The sequence below is a fragment of the Aricia agestis genome, chromosome 19 (assembly GCF_905147365.1).
Source record: "Aricia agestis chromosome 19, ilAriAges1.1, whole genome shotgun sequence".
Classification (NCBI taxonomy): domain Eukaryota; kingdom Metazoa; phylum Arthropoda; class Insecta; order Lepidoptera; family Lycaenidae; genus Aricia; species Aricia agestis.
This window is the reverse complement of record NC_056424.1, coordinates 10,712,812-10,735,962: the sequence shown is the minus strand read 5'-3', so window position 1 is coordinate 10,735,962 and position 23,151 is coordinate 10,712,812. Positions and strand designations below refer to the sequence as shown.

General features: G+C 38.3%; 1 protein-coding gene across 1 annotated transcript in view; it reads right to left on the bottom strand.

Annotated features, from left to right (window-relative positions):
* The window catches only part of LOC121736646 (ankyrin-3-like), an 86,116-nt gene that overhangs the window by 20,518 nt on the left and 42,447 nt on the right, over positions 1-23,151 (bottom strand). The gene's annotated exons all lie outside the window — the stretch shown is intronic.

The window sequence follows — 23,151 nt, the reverse complement described above, 5'->3', positions numbered from 1 at the left end:
TGTGTCACGTTCGTCCTTGGGGCGTAAGAACTTTTGCAAAACATTACTTTTTTTTAATGTGTTTGTTTTAAGAGATATTTGACCCGCAAAGATCGCTAGGGAACACTTAGCGTTAGGAGACCGTTGGTGAAAACAGGCATTAGTCTTTTTGTGAAGTAATAACTTGTGACTTAAGTAGCTCTTAACTTTACCATCCATGATATATTTTAATTCGTTCAATCCAATAAAAAATATTGCACTTTCTTTACAACTAATGTGCATCTCCCCTTCAATAATATTGTGATAACTGCAGCTGCAGAACTACTCTCGCGCGATTTTAGAACTCCAACCCTAGGTAACTTAATACCTAGGTATCCTATTGTACTTTGTTTGTTTAGAGGGTTTCTACTCCCCTGACTGATGTCTGATTTCGCACTTATGTAAAGGACATTTGACATTACAATGTAAATGACAACTTTACATTTTTATTTTAAAACTTCAAATTATAAACTTTCATACTCGATTTACACTCGCGCGCGAGCCACGAGGCACAATAGCACGAGGCGAGCCGCGAGCCCTGAGTGTAAACTCGAGCTCGCGGCTCGTCTCGCGGCGCGGCTCGTGGCTCGCAGGGCTAGCGTCAGGAGCGGTTCCCAAAGGAGCTCGAGGGGGTCGCGCCGACGCGAGCTTTGTGTTTACAATCGCGCTTCGACGCGAGCTGCGAGACGCGTCGCGAGGCGAGTCACGAGACGCGAGTATAAATCTCGTATTAGGACATTGATAACAAAATGCAGTCTAAACTAATAGATCCTAGAATGTGTATAGCTTTTAAAATAGCGAAGAAACATTTGTATTTAGATAAATAAATAAATAAAAATTGTTTTATTTCTAAATAGATTTTAATTCTTCAAGCCCCAGAGCACCGGTGATCGCGACAACAATAGAATACAATAGCATTTCCTGGAATCTGCGATCGAAGTGTTAAGAAAAATGTTGATACTACGGTGCCTACCACAGGTTCGGGAAATAACCCGGCGATAAGAACCGGCGTAAGAAACTCGCAACTTAGAGTTGAGTGTTTTTTTTTTATTACTCATCCCCCTAACGGTGTCAGGGCTTGAAAAAGAAGAGTTGAGTGTTTAGGAAGTACAAGATAATGAAAAGACTGGTGAAAAGAAAAACAGTGTAGAATGTAGTCAATTTAATACTATAGTGATATTGTTCAAAGTGATGATGACGATGATGATGATGATGATCCTGAATGCTGATAAAAAAACTACATTCAACTTGGTAAAATCACAATTAGACGATATTATATTTATTTAGATGGTTACGATATCCAAAGATAGAAATCCGTTTACAATATTGAGAGACAGCACATTATTTTGAAATAATGATGATGAAGTTTTGAACAGTTATACAGAACCAATCGTTAACGCGGTGACGGTTGCAGTATCGAAACGTAACCTCGCTAACAGTACACGAATTCGTTTCGTTTGATCTCTGCCGCTTGCGCAGGCGCATTGCATTTTGTTGCTAGTAGACTGTAGAAGAAAAGACTATCCGTCCAAGACTTGTTTTCGAATTTATAATAACAGTTACGTATTATGTTATAGGAATTTAAAATACCTTAAACACCTTTTTTTTTTTGCGCCGAGAAAATGCTTTTAAGCATCTTGCGGGGGATGGGGTACAATTCGATATCTGACTCTACATAGAGTCGTTTAAGTCTCTATCGGTATTAGGTAATATTTGATACCCAAAATAAAAACTATGTTTATAGCATATTTTAGATCTATTCAACTTTAATTATAGCTTTGTACCCAGCTTTATTTCAAATATTACAACTACTTTTAAGGAATGAAGGAAATATTTCTTTACTATTAAATTCAAAAGAAATTAAAATTATATTCCCACACCTTTAAATTCGCAGAACTGCATTCCAATTATAAATCTTAATTAGGTAAGTATTTTAAAATTATGATCCGTAATTTGAAGTCGACAAATCTCTCTTGATAGAGTTTCATATTCAGAAAATTTGGTCTGCTGACTAAACTAAAATTGCATAAGACCTGTAATTGCACTAAAGTATTACTTATCTTATTTACGAAAATATAAGGCAACAAATAAAATTCCATTTATTCGGAATGTGTCACTTTGAATAACTATGACTTTCCCACAATTTGTAAGACTCTGGCACTCAAAAATCGAATTTTACTTAAAATTTTCCCGACCGGAAGTTTCACTTTAAAACAATTATGATAAACCGGCTAACTTATCTCTCCAAACTTATTATTTAATCTACTTCCGTAACATCCGTTTCAACACAGCCTATTTGCATAACATCCACAATGCACAATATTATCGCATTTGCAAATCAAACAGCACAAACTCTTATCACCACACATCACCACTCCTGAAGTAACCACTTGGCTCTCCAGGACCAACCACAGCACTCAAGGACCATACACTTCGCCCTCAAAGACCAACGACTACTTTAACACTTCCAACAACTAGGCTCTCCAGGATCAACCTCTAGCCACTCAAAGGCAACTGGATCCTCAAGGACTAACCACTAGGCAATTAAGCATTGGATATGAACCAACCACTAATTTCAGCGAGTAGACGCGTCGTTCGAGAGGCAGTATGCGCGCGCCGCACCAGACCGCCATGGCGGCACTGCGCACGCGCACGCGATACGCTTCGCCGTGCATCGTGAGGTAACGCGGCGGACCCCAGGGGTTAGATACTGCGTCTTAGCCTTACTAATATTATAAATGCGAAAGTGTGTCTGTCTGTCTGTTACCTCTTCACCCCCAAACCGCTGAACCGATTTTGTTGTTTGGTATGGAGATACTTTGAGTCCCGGCAAAGGACATCGGATACTATTTTTCCGAGATAAAAGTATCCTATGTCCTTTCTCGGGACTTGAAGTACCTCCATACCAGATTTCAGCAAAATCGGTTCAGCCAGACAGACAGACAATCAGACAGACTTGAAGACACACTTTCGCATTTATAATATTAGTATGGATAATGGATATGAATATTATGGACACTTTTCATTGTTTCAAACAGTAATAGCTCCCGCACCGGTTTCGTAGACGATGGCAGGTTTCATTGAAACCATGCCAGTTACTCAGAAGTGACAATGAAAACGTAAACAGGGCTCTAAATTTTAATTTCTCGTGTTCTGTAAAACCATTATACCCAGCACGTGTTTATATCCGGATCCTGTTACGGGCAATGCAGTACGAGCCGAAATATTAGATATTGACACAAAAGCATTAGCGATGGACCCTAGGGGTTAGCTACTGCGTCTTATCCTTCAACATGAGTAAACGTGGGATGTCGATCGAAAAGAAAAATAAACGACAAGTAAAAGTACGAATTACTACCAAGCCAAATTATGTTTATATAAAGGCCGGCAATGTGCCTGCCGGCCTTAATATTATCAGAAGATGATGCGAGTTTCCATGGGCGATGGTAGTTTTTCATCAGGTGATCTGTTTGCTCGTTTGCCCCCTATTTTTATTTTAAAAAAAATCCGCAGTTGATTCTATCGTAAACCATATGATTTGCAACAACAACAATACAATACTTTTGATATGTAAAGTAGCATTATATTGTTGGTTTTCTTTCATGTACCTATCATACGTTTATTCATGGCATATCAGGTTCTACTGAAGTAGGCCTAAAATAGAGTCGCTAATAGCCCTTTAAAATGCCATAAAAGATAAAGCTTTGACTTCAGAGCATTTGAAGTGGTGGACAAATGCGGTTCATTTGATCTCAAGGCTATCCGCTGCTAGTGGCGTAGTTATACGTTATTGAGGACGCCAGGGCAAAAATAAAGAAGGGCCCAGTGGCCCAAACCAGTGGCGACGCAACTTGCAAGACGAAAAAAAAAATTACAGCTACAAATCATCTACATTTACACAAATCATACATTGTGAGGGGTTCCTGAGTTCGTGGGTCACCTCCTCACCTTGCACCTTATGCTACGCCACTGTCCGCTACGCTATTTTAAACGTAATTTCAAAATGAAACGATTGATACAACACAAATTAAAAAACTACTTCAAGATATTTCTCCGTCACAAGTGGCAGACGTATTGAAAGGCTTCGGGGTATTCTGTTGGAGACTTGCCAGCGACTTGGAAAGCTTTTTGTAGATTATTCCAGTATAAACTAAAAGAATTTTATTGCTTTCCGATACTTAAGTATGCTATGAAAAGGAATCATAACACTAACTTATAAGTTACAGCCTAGAAAGAAATGTCCTAAGTCCTATTTATATTCGTTGGAATAATAATATTAAATAATGGTGGAGACGGATGGATAGATCATAGAGGTGACCACAACCCGTTCCGCTCTGGATTTATGTATAGGCAGTATAGGCTAGATTTTTAATTCAGAATTGAAGACTTGGGATTGCTATGTGCCATCAGCACCAATAAATTTAAAATCCACTTATATCTTCTAACGTCAACAAATTCAGACAACCAAAAGCTACACTACCACATAACTTTTGCTCGTTTGCCCCCTTATTTATAAAAAAAAAAAAAAAAAAAACTACCAACTTAGTAACACCTAAATTCTTGTAATCAAATTACCAAAAAGCATATCAAATAACGAAATTCTCATAATTAATCACAAAATATTTGATTCCGTCACGGTACCACGATAGCGATAAAAACCTTGAGCGAAGGGCAGCTACCACACCGTTAGTTAACCTCTGATTAAACTGTAATGCCCTGGTCGGTAAACCAGATACCAAGTGCTGTTTATAGCTAGTATTCTCAGTAATAACATCTTACTTTCCTAGTTTTGAACTTGGCGAAACCTAGTTTGTGTATACTTCTTTGTCTAGTTCTTGATGTAGAGTCTACAAGAAGAGTGTTTTTTTCTGGATTATGGCCGACCTGTTCCCTATGCAGTATGCAGTCTTGAACTTGGTGTACACATGACCTGCTTTTGGTTGGCCGCTAGGTCTAGATATAGAGTCTACAAAATATAGAGCGTTATTCTCTGAATTACACCCCTACTTTACAGCTCTACAACATATTTTTTTCTGAGTTTCAACACAATTTCACCGCTCCAGGGTCTGGACCCTGGAGCGGTGAAATTGGGTTGCACAAACGCCCTTACTCTGGAGTAAGGGCGTTTGTGCACTACACGGAATTTTACCGTCCGGCGTTCCGATTTCACATTTTGATATGGCAAACGTGAAAGTTATGAACGCCGGACGGTAAAATTCCGTGTAGTGCACAAACGTACTAAGTATATGAAAAATGTCATTCACATTTCTGATTCCACCTGGGACATTTTATACCGAACGATTTATATGAAAATGTTCGTTCAGGCAAACTTAAACTTCCGTTATTATGACAGGCTTTTACACGTCATTACAACCCAGTTTAAAGCTAGGCCACACTGCATTCGCGTTGCGTCGTCGCAACGAAATGACGCATTAAATATTGTATGCTACAAAGCTGCGTTGCGGCGACGCACGTTTACAAAATGCAGGACGCTGTCGGCGCAACGCATTCCATCCTCTTCATCATCCATACTCTTCATCTTCTGTCAATCGTTTAATCGAAGTATCAATGGGGCATATCATTATATGATAATATATTACCAGCAAAACGGTGGAGCTTTCCAGTGTCGCTGCGGCGGCGACGTAACGTAACCCACCGAAGCGGTATGGCCCTACTCTTAGGCCGGTATAAATGACTATTTATACCGGCCTAAGAGTAGGGCTGTCTAGAGTACTGACTAGTACTCAAGGTGCATCTCGGTCTCAAGACGCGGTTCGGCTCTATGATTGGTCCAAATTTTGACAGCCAACCAATCACAGAGCCTGAACCGTGTCTTGAGACCGAGATGCATCTTGAGTATTGACTATGTATACCAGCCTTAAACAGGGACGTTTGTGTCTGTCGTTAAAACGGGACCACCATTGTTTCGTTATCTGATAGATCTGCGGTCTTATTTATACTGTCGTTGACATTATCTCTATAGTCCTGGTCACATCTAGCAAAGATCTTTAAAGGTCTCTTAAACTGTCTAAAGTCTAAACCTTAAGAGTAGCTACAATGCGCAAATAAAATGATCAGAATTAACTTTTTCAGTTGATACAAATATTTTACTGGTCATAACCTTTTGCGACCGAGTACAAAAAACAATTTCATGCTGTTGATACAGCCTGAGATCAAGGCCAGCATTAGACACGACCACGCACGAGGTTTTTTGCCGTTCAACCTAAAGAGAACTGTAAAAGACAAAATTTGTAAAGCCGAATAACAACAGAAGACGAGAAATGTCATACACGACATGGATCTTCTTAGTAGCAAGGAGGTCTGTATCTATTTGGAATACTTAATTATAATAATCTGAAGCTATTATAATATTCATCATCATAATATTATCCACTCAAGAGAGAATAAGCTTTCTTTCTCAAAAGGCAATATGAACACTGAACAAAGGATTCTCATTAAGGCAGTAATTAAAAATCTGTGCCATCGTAAATATTAATCAAGATGATAAGAGTGCTATAGATTTTTTGATTATAAACATTGGCCTAGTAATTAGCCTATTAAGATTGTTTAAGAGATTCATTAGTTGATATGTAGTAGAATGTAGAGCCATCTTTACTAACCATGACAATTAAGGATAGAGAAGGTATCGAGCCTAACCTTCTGTTTAAAAAAAACACCAGGCCTAGCATAACAACAGTAGAAATGGGAAAGAATCAACATACTGACAGATTTTATCGACAAAATGGCGGATTTCCTTTGTCTAACTGTCACTTTGTCTATTCTTCCGTAGAAAGAAACCGTTTCTATGGTGACCATGCTACGCCTGCAGGACCTAGCTTTGTTTCCCTGGAGCCAAATGTTTAGTTTTCGACAGGAGCTTATCTTTCCAACAACGTTTTTCATTGGTTATATTTTATGATTTTTATGTAACATGTTTGACGTTAGCCAATCAAAACGCTAGTCACAAAAACTGCTGTCAAGAAACCACAGAAACTGGACATTATTTGTCGTTTTGTCAAAGCTTTAATAACGAAAAAAAAATACAACCTAACTGCATTTTTTGTCGTTATTTGTTAACGTGACCTACAATCTGTATTTCCTTTCGGTCTCATTGTTGCAGCTTCCCTGTGTTTTTATTTACTCTTTTAACAGACAAGTATGTAGTGGCTTTGAGATTTATACATAGACGCTGCAAAAAGAGATACACATAGGCTGAATAAAAAGTTGTACGAGCAAAATAAGGCTAGGCTAGGTCAATTCAATAATGTGTATTAAAGTATGCAATTCAAAATAGCTCCCACACCGGTTTCGGTGACGGTGGCCGGTTTCATTGAAACCAGGCCAGCTACGCAGGAGTAATTTTATAGTGTCCAAGTGTGCGCGCAGTACACAAGAGCACTCTCTATTCCTTTACTCTCATAACCCAGTGGGACGGAAGACCGACACGACCGGCGAGAGACCGACTTTTTACATGCCCATCCGACGCATGGAGCATCTTACTTGTCAGACAATCAGGTGATCAGCCCGCATTGTCCTAACAAAACTTGGAAATAACTTGTTTCCAACGCGGGTATCGAACCCACGACCTCCGAGTCGAGAACCGCGCCCTACACCACTAGACCACGGAAGTGTTTAATGTGTGAATGGCGATAATGTGTGTGTATTCATCAATGTGTGAGGAAACTTGGCTTTTGCGCTGTAGACCAGCAATTCTCAAACTGTGCTCTCGGAGCTCGGGCTCCGCAAAAGCTTTGTAGGGGCTTTGTAATAAATGACATCAGACATCATGGAAAAGAAGTGTCCCGAGGGAAGCTTCCACATTGGCCTACAATGAACAAATACAGTCATGGAATGGAAACATTTCATCAACGCGAAAAATGGCCGCAAGTGTTTCATCAAACGTATTATGTTGCATAACATGTAGAGCGACGCATCTGACATTGATCGGTGCAGCGATGATCAATCAGTGTCATCGGATAGTCGGAACGAATACCCATGGGGACATCAGCGTGTCCACTTGAACGGAACTGTGCCGGAACAAATATCATGATCAGGAAACTACAACTAAATTCATACTTCCATACTAATAGTATCCATAATAAAAGTGTGTCTGTCTGTCTGTTACCTCTTCACACCCAAACCGCTGAACCGATTTTGCTGAAATTTGGTACGGGGATAGTTTAGAATCCCGGGTTCCATAAGATACTTTTTATCCCTGAAAAATGTACGGTTCCCGCGCGAAAAACGAATTTTGGCGCAACGGAGCTGCGGGGGTCAGCTAGTGCTGTTATATAATATACTTAGGTGAGAGCTTGTGATAAGGGAACGTATCCAAAACGTGGCTAAGTAGACCAGGATTATACCCATAGAGTTGCGTACCCTAAGGTTAAAGAGTGTCCCTTAGTGATAGCTAATAAATACTTCGCTGAATTTGCTTCGCTTGGCGTCTATCTCTTGTATCTCGAGAACCACGAAAAAGCCTTCCTCTGTCAGCACCAGCTGCAGTTTTAAGAGGATACACCAGCGGGTAGAGAAATGAAAAAAAAGTACGTGTAATATCTATAGCTGTCTCCCTTACCTCAAGCCTATACCGCAGAACGCGATAGAGACAACTGCAGAAAATGTTCCTTGTTTCCTTGTTTCATGCGGAAAATCTGGCCATTTTTTTGGGTTTTTAAACGTTCGAGGTTTTTCATAATCTTATTTAATAAAAATTATGAAAATAAGAAAACATGGAGACATTGTATTAGTGGCCGTAGATATTCAGGAAAAAAATTATAGTTCTACTAGCATTATCCAGGGAGGAAACAGGGGACAACGTTTGTATGGAAAAAAGGGCAGTGTGGACTCCTCTTAAGCTACGTGACAGAAAACTAGGAAAAATCGGCCAAGTGCGAGTCGGACTCGCGCACGAAGGGCAACGTTATAGGAAAGGTACCGTTATAGAGCAAAAATAAGCCACAAATTTTGTTTATTGGATAGGGGAGCCCCCGTATATTTTTTTTATTTTACTTTAATATTATTATTAATTATTAAAGTACACATATAATAAAGGATTTTATAAAAATTTCAAGTGTCTAATTGTTACGATTATTGAAATCGAGCAAAAAAAGGCCAAAAAAATCACGTTTCTTGTACGGAAGCCCCCTTCATTATTAATTTTATTTTGTTTTTAGTATTTGTTGTTATAGCGACAACAGAAATACACAATCAGTAAAAATTTCAGAAGTCTAGCTATAGCGGTTTTTGAGATACAGCCTGCTGACAGACAGACCGACAACGAAGTCTTAGTAATAGGGTCCCGTTTTTACCCTTTGGGTACGGAACCCTAAAAACTAGTGAGGATTCATGTCATTGGATTTTATATCCCATGACATGACTTCGACTTCCACAGTCCATGTCACGTTGCCTGCCGCAGGTGTAGTCTTTACTCTTTTCATAGCTCAATAATTGCATCCTTGCCATGCTGCAGACTGCAGTTTCGTGTCATCCAGCTAATTGCCTGATTGTTTCCTCGTTCAGCTCGTAGGTGTGAGGTTAACAGCTAATAATTGAATTTCCCACTTTGATTGGTGTATTATTTTCCACTTCGTCCGACTTGTTCGCTTCAATTCTTTTCAATACATTTTCTTGATGACCCGTCCAACTTATATTATATTTACAATAGGCTTACGGCATTCTACATTATATTTCAAGCAATATAAAAACAGCAAGAAAAGTGTTCATGTACATAGTAAAAAGAAGAAGGTTCGTGTGTACCAAGATTGTACAACAAGATTAATTTGAAAGTTTGACTGCGAGTTAACCGAAGTCTTGTGTGTATGTATTTGGGTGAACGAAACTCATCTCATTAAATGCACAGCAAGGTTTTTGAAATTTAAATCATACTATGTGTCGGTCCGTCTACCAGAATCTGATGGCAAAAAGTGAGATAGTAAATTGACTCTAGCAATGCCGGGGTAATATTACATTTTCATCCCTTTTTTATTCCTTTAGCGGCTTATTCTGTGTGTGAAACATGCAAATATAAAAATTCATCCAATGTACAAGGATATTTTTTGAAAATCTGCTGTCAAAAATTGCCATCAGATTCTGGTAGTGTAGACCTATATATTGTGACCTACGTGACAAAATCACTACCAACAAAATATAACAAGTGCTAAGAAATAGCAAGCGCGCTATGCACATTGCTTTAACATTTTTCCAGGAGCTTTACTAAAACAAGCAGAACATAGGTAACTTTAGGAAACAACTAATGTTGTGATTGAAAACCGTTTTCGTTTTGTTGTTTCACGTCCCCAATGTTTAGTGACAGAATACTTTTTGTTTTTGTACGAGATGAAATGAATTTGTTTAGTTTTCGATTCTTTCAGGCTAGACTTTATTTTCCCTCGGAGTTGAGAGTTGGGACTTTTGGACCCAACAGAGAGTAGAGACGCTTAATGATTAATTCACTATAATTAAAACGTAGTGATTATATTCTCTTTGCTATAATAAAAAATAATTTGACATAATATAACAAAAGCTTCATATACTTTCTGTGAAACTCTACATTAAATAAAGTTAAGGTTCTACATAATATTATCTCTGACAGCAGCCTTTACTACGGTTGTTAATAATAATTGTTATTCGTCGTTTTATAATTAAAAAGATTCGTCATGAATTTTACTTGATTCGAATACACTTTCTCGGTATAAAAATTGTCTACATCCGTAATTATTTCAGCAAAAAATGACCTTCATACACGTAATCACTTTGAATGACACAAATCTTATATTATACAAAAATTGTTTCTATGATCAAAACCACAATATAAAGAACGACCCAGTAGGCCGGCTTAGAAGTGTAATCGAAATTTATACGTTTGACGAAGTACCACATATCGGTCGACATGCGTAATGCGTTGCTGAGTTCATAGCATACAATGAGTTACACCGCGGCGGTATCCGAGCTGATTTGTCAGCTTTTTGAAGTCGACCTACTGGTTCGTTCTGTCTATTGTGTCATAACCATCAGTCCATTTCCTGACCGCAATCAATCTTCCGACTAATTTAGCAAATGAAAATAATAACTCCACAAAATTGGCTTTCTAGGAAATAACATCAGCAAATACAGAATGACGATATATCCAAACGTTTCTTCGAAACTAGTTCTCTACTGTAGTCTAGAATCTGGGTCGACATAACAATCATCAGTGTAGAAGAGCCAAGTTTCAGCACTATTGGAGACACAGCACGGCTTTAGAGAAGACCAACGTAAAGAGCTCCATTTTGCCAAGTTCGGGATAACTACATATTAGGTGGCACGTCTGCTTGTTTACCGGCACATAGAGCAAAAATTTGGGTCGAAATAACATCCAAGAGGTCTTGGATGTCAAATGGGTGGTGGGATGAAGGATCTTTATGTTTCAACAAATACATAGGAATTTGTTATTGGTAAAAGCTCACCATCAGGTGATCTACTCGTCTACCGTATAACATGTATTAAGAAAATCTGGGTCGACATAACAATGATGCAAGTTTTGCTGCAGTGTAATCTTCGCCAGGGGGTTGATGAGTTTTTCGTTTACAAAAATCCATAGGAATCGGTAACTACTAAAAGCTTACCATCAGGTGATACCTCGTTTACCGTGTATATAGAAAATCTGGGTCGGCATAACAATGATCAATAGTTGATCAGTGATTATGAGGCGCCTCCACCTTCGATCAATGCTAGTTTTGCTGCAGTGTGGCGCATTCGGCACGGACGCATCTTAACCCATTTACGCCAATGAGTTTCAGCACGCACAGGACAATGAAGGGACACTTTGTCCACTTATAAATGCTTAAAAATAACGAGTAACTAGCTACCGTGCTCAGAGAGTTATGTAACCTTTCAACAAAACTGTCAAAATGTAACTTTGTAAAAAACTGACAAAATGTAATAGAACTCTGGAGTCTGGACCCCTTATTACTCAGATACATTGATTGCTAACTTAACTTTAATTTAATGAAGAGTTTATAAGAAAACGGAGCTAATATCAAAATCCAATTAGTAAAATTGAATTTAATTGTTGCATAGTACAAAACCCTACGGAACTACCTAGACTTCAAACTACAGAAAACAGCAATGCGAATTGCAAAAGTTTGTAAACGTTTCCTGTACAAATATATGTTAATAAAGTTAGTTAGCCCGCAATACGATCGATAAATTTTAATTACATACTGAAATTAACGTGTAAAGCTATAGATGCATCATGCACAATGTAGCCGTCATTCAGTTTATTACTTTTCCAATAAATAATTGGGTCACATTTTATCGGGCGCATAATGTTTAATGGACCTTAGTACAAACATCCAAGTTAAAAATACAAAATTCCAAGGTCATTCTCTAAGCTTTTTCGCCGGAAAACTTAGGGTTATGATAAGGGATAAAGACTATATCCCTTATCGTTAGCCTAGGTAACGATAAGGCTTATCGTAGTTAGGAGATGGAGAGCATTTATCAGCAGAATAGTTTCTCCAATCTCCATTAAGAGAACTCTATGAGGAATAAGGCTAAGTGTATTATGTCAAGTTATAGTCATATCAGCATAATATTGTGATATTATTTTGTCTGAATTTTAAATGATGCGTCAATACTCAGTTCTACTAAATTATGCAACATATTAATGCTTCGTTTCTTATTCCTTGTTCTTGTTTCCACCTTGATTTCGTCAAATAGATAATTATAGATTTACCAAACTACGGTTGTTAAATTTCTTATTAATGTTAAACCAACGTTGAAAGCTTTTGTTTGATGATAACCGAACAAGATCCGAAGACGCATTATTACCAAAAGTATCGCGAATCTACTGTAAAACAAAAAATATGTACCTTGAGTCCACTATGTTTGCCTTATTTAGGCTTAAATAGTACCTACTCGAGGTATTTAAATATACTTTTGTTATAGTACTGTCAGCTTACATAGCTGCTGTAGCATGTACCATCAAATAAATTTTTCAAGGGTTCATAGGCAGATGACGAACCTACGTCATTTGGTTGGGTTATGTCAATTCAATAATATTAGTTGATGATGATGATCTGGGTAAACAGACCAAATTACATTGGTCCGCCATCTACCTATGATTTAAATTATCTGATAGTACAAAGCTTCGTCCGAAACGTAACAAACAAGTTACTCTTGAAATTCTACCGTGTAATTGCCCTGGCGTTTGGCTGAAAGGAATTCTACATGCTGGCTTGAGCCAAGTCGAGCGCACTAGTTGACAACGACGTTGTCACATACCCTGGAGTCTTGTCACAGGAAGTGTGCTATACTTGGGTAAACATTGGCTGACTTTAAAGTTTAAAGGAAGTGGATTTTTTGCAGTAATAGCATATCAGCAGGGAAATCTATTCATTTTTCAAACAGGCATTAGCCACCATCGCGAAAATCCTTTGATATGATCTCAGGGGTGTCCGAATAACATTCTAAAGCTTTCTTGGGAACAGGAAAAATAGGAAAGAAAGGAATAGAATGCCGTAAGTAAAACTCCAGAAATTAAACTGTTTGGAAAGCAAATATCCTAGTGCAGCGAAGATTTGCTTTCTTAGCTTAAATAAACTTGAAAATTTTACAGTGAAGATCCGAAATCCGGATACCAAAAGGGTTTCTTTCCACTTGCATTCATAGCGTAATACTCGTAATCAAGCAGAATAAGTATTATACGTCTGAAAGTTTAACTGTTTTATTACGAGGCGGCTGCCCCAGTGACTGGACACTGGACAGTCGTGTGGGTAAGTGGATAACATGTAATTGGGTTACGTCGCTGACACGCCTGATTTATTGGACGTTCAACTATCGAGCCTATATAAGAGCTTTGCGATTGCAGCGTGAATATTATATTGTTGCATTTCTACCTGCTCTGAAAAAGCTGGTTAAAATGTTCATAAAAGCCCAAAAATCGGGACATCTTCCCTTCTATATAATATGTAAAGATGGTATTATATAATTATGGATACCACCGTAATCGACGCAAGGGAAAGGACCACACCCTTGACCTAAGGAAGGTTTTGTTTGTAAACAGTATCTAGTTATGTTGTTTATTGTTATCAACCGAAACAAGCGCCCATGATAGTTAAAAAATAAAGTGTTTAATATTTATTAATATTAGCTACAATGTTAGTTCATATTGAGTTATAATTACACGCGTACCCTTGATCTAAATTTGGCCATCCATGATCCATGCCAGTTACTCTACAGTCTATCGAGACTCATCTCTAATCAGTTTTATAATAGGATATATTATTACTAAAATATTTGAACGCCAGAGGCAGCACCAGAACAGACATAAAAAAATGTTCGACGTTTCACCTTTAATTTCCGTCCATATTTTGATATGACGTGTGCAGCATGTCGGATTTTAGTACTATTTACTGTGTGTGTTAGTCCGTGGCCTAATGGCTAGACCTTTGGTTCGCACTCTTAGAGGGTGCAGGTTCGAACCCTGGTGGAGGCGTTTCCCTCTGAGACATTTTCTGATCTCAAGTACATAATACGTACGGTGAAGGAAAACATCGTGAGGAAACCCGCACAAAGTTGGTCCCAGACGTATTGACTAGTTCTTTCCTCTGGACTAGGCCGACTATGATGCGAGAATGCCGTATGCGCTTGGGCAACCATACGGACATTTAAAAATCTTGTCCCAGGCACTACAGTATTTAAGGAGTGGTTACTTCGCTCTGAAAAAACTGTATAAATCATCCATAGCGGATGTAAAGGCCTAGTTTTACTGTGTGTGTTAGTAGCACCCTCTGCTCCGAGTTCCGACCTTTGCTTATTATTCCCTATTCAACAAACACGTGAACACTGGACAGATTATTATAACATATTGAGGTTCGTATAAAAATATAACAAACGTTTAACCCCTTACACGGGTTTGCCTATTTATAGGCAAAGTACGGTAATCTCTTAGGCACACTGGATCAATATTCCCGTGCCTCCTAATTGCTTCGTTGGCACTTCACCCGGGAGTGCTCAATGGAAAATCTACCGTAATACAACGAAGGAAGGTACTATTCGGAGCTTACAAATTCAGTTTCCTGTTGAGTGCACTACAGCACATATCCTGGATTTTAAAAGGAAGGAAAAATAAATATTTATGTTTTTAAAATGCATCTTTGCCAGCGATGTCCATTTGCTGTAGCGAAGCTTTTAAGGACAGCATACAAACTTTAAACTTGTATATATCATAACTAGATGACCCGCGCGGCTTTGCCTGCGTAAATTAGGAATTTTACGGAAACCGTACATTTTCCCATAAAAATAGCTTATATCCCTACTCCCTTCACTTGGTCTACTTTATATCTGTACCAAATATTGCCATAAAAATTGCTCTAGTAGTTCGTAATTTCTAATATTTCCCCCGTTTTTCCCCCATTTTCCTGAGTTTCTTCGGTCATATTAGTCTAAGCGTGATAATATATAGGCTTACTCGATAAATGAGCTCATTTATCGCTCATCTCACACTGAAATAAGTTTTTAAATCGGACCTGCAGTTCCTGAGATTAACGCGTTTAAGCAAACATACTCTTCAGGTTTATAATATTAGGTAGGTATAGATTTTTTTAATTATCGCTTGTTACCATATAATATAGTAGTGATGATGATGATGATGAATGTAATTTGCATAGTAGCATATGCTTTCCGTTCTTAAAACTAAGCCGAAACTCTTAAACTTGTATCTATAAAGAATTAGGAGTTCTCTCAGCGCCTTCCGAACCACGGTATACCAGGTATACCTCGGTGCAAAATCTTACTTGGTGTTAGCATATGCCTAAGCATATGCTTCTCACAAAACCGAAGTCACCACAATATGTTTCCCTATAAGTTTTGAGGAGTTCCCTCGATTACTTATGGATCTTTCATCAGATCACCACTTTTGTGAATAAAATACCAAATTGGGATGATACCCTATATACCAAAAGAAAAATTTTGAAATTCATAAATCGTTAAACATAAGAAAACTAACATAACACCTCCCCATTTTGAAAGTCGGTTAAAATTGTAGCCTATGTGTTATTCTGATGTATGACCTATGTTATTGTAAAGTCTCATTCAAATCCGTTCAGTAGTTTTTGCGTGAAAGAGTAACAAACATCCATACACCCATACATCCATACATCCATCCATGCATCCATACATCCAAACAAACTTTCGCCTTTATAATATTAGTAGGATATTTTCTCTATTTTTTGTCATTTCAAGAACTTGTGAATATCATACTAGACGTTTTATGTTTTGCAAATCCGTTCCGCAGAAAATTGATTATCAAAAACAATCCTTTCTACTTTCCTCGGGTCCGAAGTACCCCCATACCAAATTTCACCGGAATCGGCTCAGCAGTTTGAGCGCCAACAGTTAGCCGACAAACAGATACACTCTTGCATATTTTATAATTAATATGAGTATGCATTCTTTAAACTTTTTTCTTCTAGATTTCTTAACCTATCCAACTTTGTAACTAATTTTACATTACGAAGTCGCAAACATAAAACGACTGACAAATGACATGTACATTGTACACTGTACAGGAACCATTAACTATGATTATATTAAGTGACATAATGACTCAAGCAATCAGCATCCTTATGTAAGAACCAAGGTTATCAAGTAGTAAATAAACCTTGACAGTGAATGTAGGTGTTTAAACTCAACGAACTTTTGGGAATACGTGAAAAAAACAGTTTTGAACATCACCAAACACGTATTTTGACAATAATTATGGTGAAGCATATGTAATTTATAGGTTAATTGTTGGTTCAACACCAAGAAAGGCAAGATCTCAACAGTGCTTACGATTATAAGGCCTTAAACTCTACATAATGGAACTTTTAATAGACACTATTGGTGAAAACAGGACAATTGTTTTCTTGGGGAAATCAAAAGTTCATAAACGGTACATCTTGGGAGTAGAATGGCTGCTGAAAGGCTACTTCCATACATATTTTAATTCTAATTTTTACTAATAATTTTGTAACTATTACCTTTTTTTTTTGTTTAAATTACTCCCGTGGTATTGTGAGTGTGTATAATAGCTCTGCAAGTTTTTCCCATCCTTCCGCAACGAGTTATTTTCATAGAGTAGGCTCCTAAATTAAGAAGCCTTTAAGTAAGCGTAGGGCTAGGTTTTCCAATTACATCCAAGAGCAGCCAGCTATGTCTGTAATTGCTTCCGTGCTATCTGCGAATCGCAATATTGCGGGTGCCATAATGACGCACTAATGACGTCATTTCTGTCGAATGGAAATGATAATGATGATTGAAATCGTCTGAATAATGATTTCGAAAGGCCTACCGTTGCCCTTTACCTTACAGGTATGAGAGGGATTAGGCTGTACCCAAACTAAGTCTACATTCGTGTACTATGATGAAGAAGTACCTGAGTATCTTATTTACTACGACTTAAGATTTTGTTCTTGTTAGAAATACTTCTGGATGGCACTTTTTGTGACATCAATAAGTTTTAATGATCGATGAAAAGAATTATCAACTTTGCCACAGAATAGATAAAAGTACAAGTAACTTTGCCAACGATTTCATTGCAGTCGACTTTGTGTTGTTTTTTGACCAATTGATTTGTGGTAAGGTTAGTTTTTGTTTCTGTTTCAAATGATTGACAATTTAATCTTCCTTCATTCCACTATTTTAATGCGATATTAATGCATCTTCGCCTCTTCTTCGACTCGGATCTCATTACTTCTTAGATATCCTAGACACGACTACCAAACTGGATCAAACAAGGAAAGAAACTGGATGTTTCATTAGGTATAATAAATCGAAGTACTTTTCTCTTCAAGAGGGTATTTCCCCAACATTAAGCATACTCATTATGAACATAAGGAAGTTGTTCCATTTATTGGGAGGGCTCTATGCACGGAAAGTAAACTAGGTCAGCGCTAGATAGCGATTTTCAACTGTGAAGCTTTAGGGCCGCAGTCAGTACAGACCTGGTGCAGACAGAACCTTCATTAAATGCATACAAATTGGAGAAAAACCTATTTTAATAATGCTATTCCGTATTAGATATTATAATATAATACCAAGAAGTTACTGCAAAAGTATGTTTGCCTGTTACCTGTTACTTCTTAAATTCCATGGACCAATTTGGATGAAATTTGGCAAACACATAACCTAAATCTTTGCAAGGGTCATGTTTAATCAAATTTATGCGCGAAGTTGAGGGGAATACCTAGTTACTAAATATTTTTATTTACATAGTATTTCGCTTATAAATATTACTCGTAGAAGTGCTTAACTTAAAAAACTTAATGTTTCTATAGCTCTATTATTACAACTCAAGCTATACGTAAATATATGAAAAAAGAAGAAATTCCCAAATCTTTAAACGCGTTGTTCCGAAAGTTGAGTTTATAGTTATGCCCTTCTAAGGGTGCATCATGTAGTTTTAAGTAGGGGGGAGCAAGTACACTCCCGTGCACCTTGATGTGATGTTGAGTCGATGCAATTATGCTTCTAGAGCCTCCTCACATTGCACTCTGCGTGGGTTTGAATAGCTTTTGAGCTTAACAAAGGAATGAATGCACCCTGGGGCCAAATTATACACTGGGTAAATGGTCCCGCCATCTTAAAACCGAAACGTTTTGATTTAAATTTGAGTGGTTGTAAAAAACTAGCAGCCGAAGCTTTTAGCCCTGAGTTTAATCATGTTATTTCACTTGTTCCTCATATTTAAGAAAGAAAAGTCACGATACTCTATCACAGGGTTAGGTACAACTAACGCCTCCGTAGTCTAAGGCTGTGTTCACACGTGCGCGTTTTCTGCGCGCGCGGATTCAGCGCGCGTCGCGTGTTTTCCCAAACGTTAAAGCAGTTTGAGGTTCTATGCTAATTACATAAAGCTTATTTTCAAATATTTCCACCAAAACCGCGTACGCGCAGCGAACGTGCAGCGACCGCGCAGCGTACGCTCAGCCACCGCGCAGCCTACGCGCAGCGACAGAGCAGTCTACGATCACCGCCCGCGCGGCTAGTGTGTCTGTCATTACTCATTCCCTTTGAGACCGCGCGACGGATGCCCGTTGTCTTTGTGCGATGTCGTCAGAGTTATTAATTTCGTTAATAGAAGAAAGGGATGTCTTGTGGGACAAGAGTCAAGACTCTCGAAATATACAAAGACAAACGTAAAACTTTGCAAGCGTGGCATGAAATATGTACTATATTAATAGAAGGTTTTGAGACAATGCCAGATGCAGAAAAAAATAAACAAGGGAAAATTTATTTTGATTTGATGTTCAATCATGCTTGTGTAAGTGTATACGTACACATATTTATCTGAATTCCGTTAGTAAACTGCGGGTAAATTTATGGATACCCTAGCAACCGAGTGGACGCTGCGTGGTGGCTGCGCGGTGGCTGCGCGGTCGCTGCGCGGTAGCTGCGTGTACGCGGTGAAAAGACGGTTGCTGCGTGTACGCGGATTGTGCGCGTAGTCATATGAACTCGCCCTAATGGTACAGAGCGCGGCTCTTGACTCGGAGGCCGACCGGGGTCGATTCCCGCGTTGGAAACATGTTATTTCCAAGTTTGGTTAGGACAATGCATGCTGATTGTCTGACAAGTAAGATGATCCATGCGTCGGATGGGCATGTAAAAAGTCGGTCCTGCGCCTGATCTCTCGCCGGTCATGTCGGTCTTCCGTCCCACTGGGTTATGAGAGTAAAGGAATAGAGAGTGCTCTTGTGTACTGCGCACACACTTGGGCACTATAAAATTACTCCTGCGTAGCTGGCCTGGTTTCAATGAAACCGGCCACTGTCAGCGAAACCGGTGTGGGAGTTATTATTTATAGGTACAACTCCTATTGGCGCAAGTTACTTGATACTAGACAAACTAAAATTATTTTAATTTATTATATTAGCCAAACATAATTTGATAAAGTTTAGTACGAAAATATAAAGGGTGTCTCAGCGCCGATTTTCAACTTTAAAAATTTGTATAAAAAAACAAATTGTATTTATAATATTTTTATTGTAGTAAATTAAAGTGTATTAGTGCGGATTTTATGTACAGAATATTACACCGTCAAGGTGTCTTCTTATCACGGCGAATGCACTCTTCAAATCGGACACGTGAATTTGCCGAGACGCGCCGAAGGATGTCCGCTGGTATGGCTCTCACTTCTGTCGTTATTTTAGTCTTCAGCTGTTCCAAATTTGTAAGAGGGGCATCAAAATCTCTAGCTTTGAGATAACCCCATAAAAAAAGTCAGCGGGGGTTAAATCGGGAGATCTGGGTGGCCACAATATGTCTCCAACTCGGCTTATGATTTTTCCCGGAAATAACGCATTAAGTGTGTCCATGGAGGTTTCATTTTGCACAATTTGGGTTTTATACAGATGAAATTTTAAATCTAAAGCCAAAATTCTTTGAATGCTTGACCGATGGAGGCTTAAAGAGGCAGCATGTTTTCTAAGTGAGCGTCTTGGAAGCTCCGCGACCGCAGCGGCGACGCGGTTGATGTTTTCAATCGATCGCACAGGTCTATTTCGTGGTCCAATTGAATGATTTAGTAAACATCCTGTCGCTCTAAACTTCTCTACCCACGACTTAATTAATTGAGTACCTACTCGGGGCATCACTCAAACGGTGGATTTCATAGCGACTACAAAATTTACGCCGTGCTTCACTCAACGAAAACCCATTGCATAAGTACGCTTCTACTGCGTACGCGCGGTTCGCACCAGACCACTCCGCCATGGCGATCAAAAAATCCGCACTCGTCACCTATCGAACGCTACCACTCCACTCCAGCTAACCCCGAAGGTTGCCGAGAAATTCGTGTTTAAAGTTGAAAATCGGCGCTGAGACACCCTTTACTTGGGGTCCCCAAGTTTCCAAATTTTTTATGCCAGAAAAATGTTCGTATGCGATAAACGAATTTCATCGCAACAAATCAAACGTCTAAGTACATAATAAATGAAAGTGTTTAAACAAAGAGCTAATAAACTTTGAACCCAGTTAGAGCGTAGGTCGTAACATCAATTAGTCAGTCTATTGTTAGCTTTAAAGATATTAATATTTTTCTAAGTGCAAACCTTTGTGAAAGTTTTTAATTAGATAAATGAAAGGTAAGATTCTTAGAACAGTAAACAGCCTTTACTTTTAATAATAATGCATTTGATGATAATTCAAAAACCTTTTCGTGAGATACTTTTCATTGCTTGAATAACAACACCAGAATATATTTTCAATAAAAATTCATAGTATACTTACGAAGAAATTTCACCTAGTTCGTAGTGATTCTAACAAAAAAGTCTTAATTAAATTAAAAAATAAAAACAATGTCTATGGAAGTATCACCGTTTCTGGTTTTAGCAACGTAAAATCTGCACGAGAACTCATTCTACGCCAAATGTCTTGTGATGGGTCTCTTAAGCCCATTTTTATGAAATATTATTTTACTCAGTATTTCATTTATCCATATCAACTTGTAAAACATGTCATAAAATTCAAGATAAACTCTACCCCTACATAGTATAGCCATGTAGACCATAACATAACACGTTAAATCACTCCCAAACTCGATATTGGATCTATCCCTGGAGTGGATGTTTGACTGTCAATACGTTGGCGTATCGTAGGCGAACGGGTCAAACCGGTCGGGAGTCGGGACCGTCCAGACTCCTGAGTCCTGTGTGGTCCGAGGTGTGGGATGAAGCGGATGTATATACCCCGGTTCCTTATTGATTCAGTAAAAGAGTAGGCCTTTGCATTCATTGTGGATGATTTTTACAGTATATTCAAATACTGTAATGCCTATGACATGCGGCATTCTCGCAACATAGTCATCTGACATAACAAAAAAATAAAACAATCAATATATTTTGTTTTCATACTTATGATTTACTGTACAGGGAATTTTTATATTGTTTTTATGTTTAAGTTGCCAAATCTTGTAGTTGTAGATTATAAACAAATGAAATGTATGATTGCATCAGTTAATAATATTATTATGTTTAATGTAATGTAGTCAGCCGAGTCCAGAGGAAAGAACAGGTCAGTACATCTGGGACCAATTATGAGCGGGTTTCCTCACGATGTTTTCCTTCACCGTACGAGCGTCCGTAATCCGTATTGTGTACTTGAGATCTGAAAATGTCTCATAGAACCCGCGCCGTCTACGATTGTGGGTGAGGTCTACCCATTAGGGTCCCCGCAGATAAACAATTTTAAGTTGGCCGACTATCGTATACAAACCACAGAAATATATCAAGATAGAAGCGCCATGTCGCTCCAATTTGTATGAACACGAGCGTGTCACTTTTTTCATACCTATAACTGTGACGTCACAAGAGCGCTTTAGTGATGGGAATACTCGTACGCGCGGAATCGATTCGAAATTCGCTCTTGTGACGTCACAGTAGGTATGAAAAAAGTGACACGCTCGTGTTCATACAAATTGGAGCGACATGGCGCTTCTATCTTGATCTATTTCACTGGTTTGTACGATAGTCGGCCAACTTAAAATTGTATATCTGCGGGGACCCTTAGGCTAATGACGTTCGATAATCAATATTTTTACAGCTTCGCTGTAGTTCTATCAAACAGCTAAGGGATTCTATCAAACAGAAACAAAACCTCATTGCGGCACCACACTGCCAAAATTAGCAGTAAGTTTTTTTTTTCACACACGCCATACTTCATTTTAAAGTTTTGACCAATCAGAAGTTCAACTTTGACATTGACTTAAGAGGGCGACTAACCCAAAAAATCAAATATCGTCCTCCTCTCTTCACACTCACGCCCGTCTTTCATATGCCAGGTGAAAAAGGACGACGCCGAATCATCGCCAAATTAGTTTTTTCTCAATAACTCGATAAATATACAACATTTAAAAAATCCGCTAGGTCGATCTCTCAATGATAGAATATTATACAATGTGTTAAAATATTAACTTAGTTCAATGCACGGTTATGGCAATAAATGAAAAATTCGTGAAAATTAGATGCATCTTAGTGATTTTTTTCTATCGAGAAAATTTTAAGATATCGTGTTTTTGCTCAGATCGAATTCTCGGAAATATAATGTAGTATCTAATTTTAGAAAATGAAACAATTCGGGGCTTATTTTCAAGTATAAAAATGAATTATA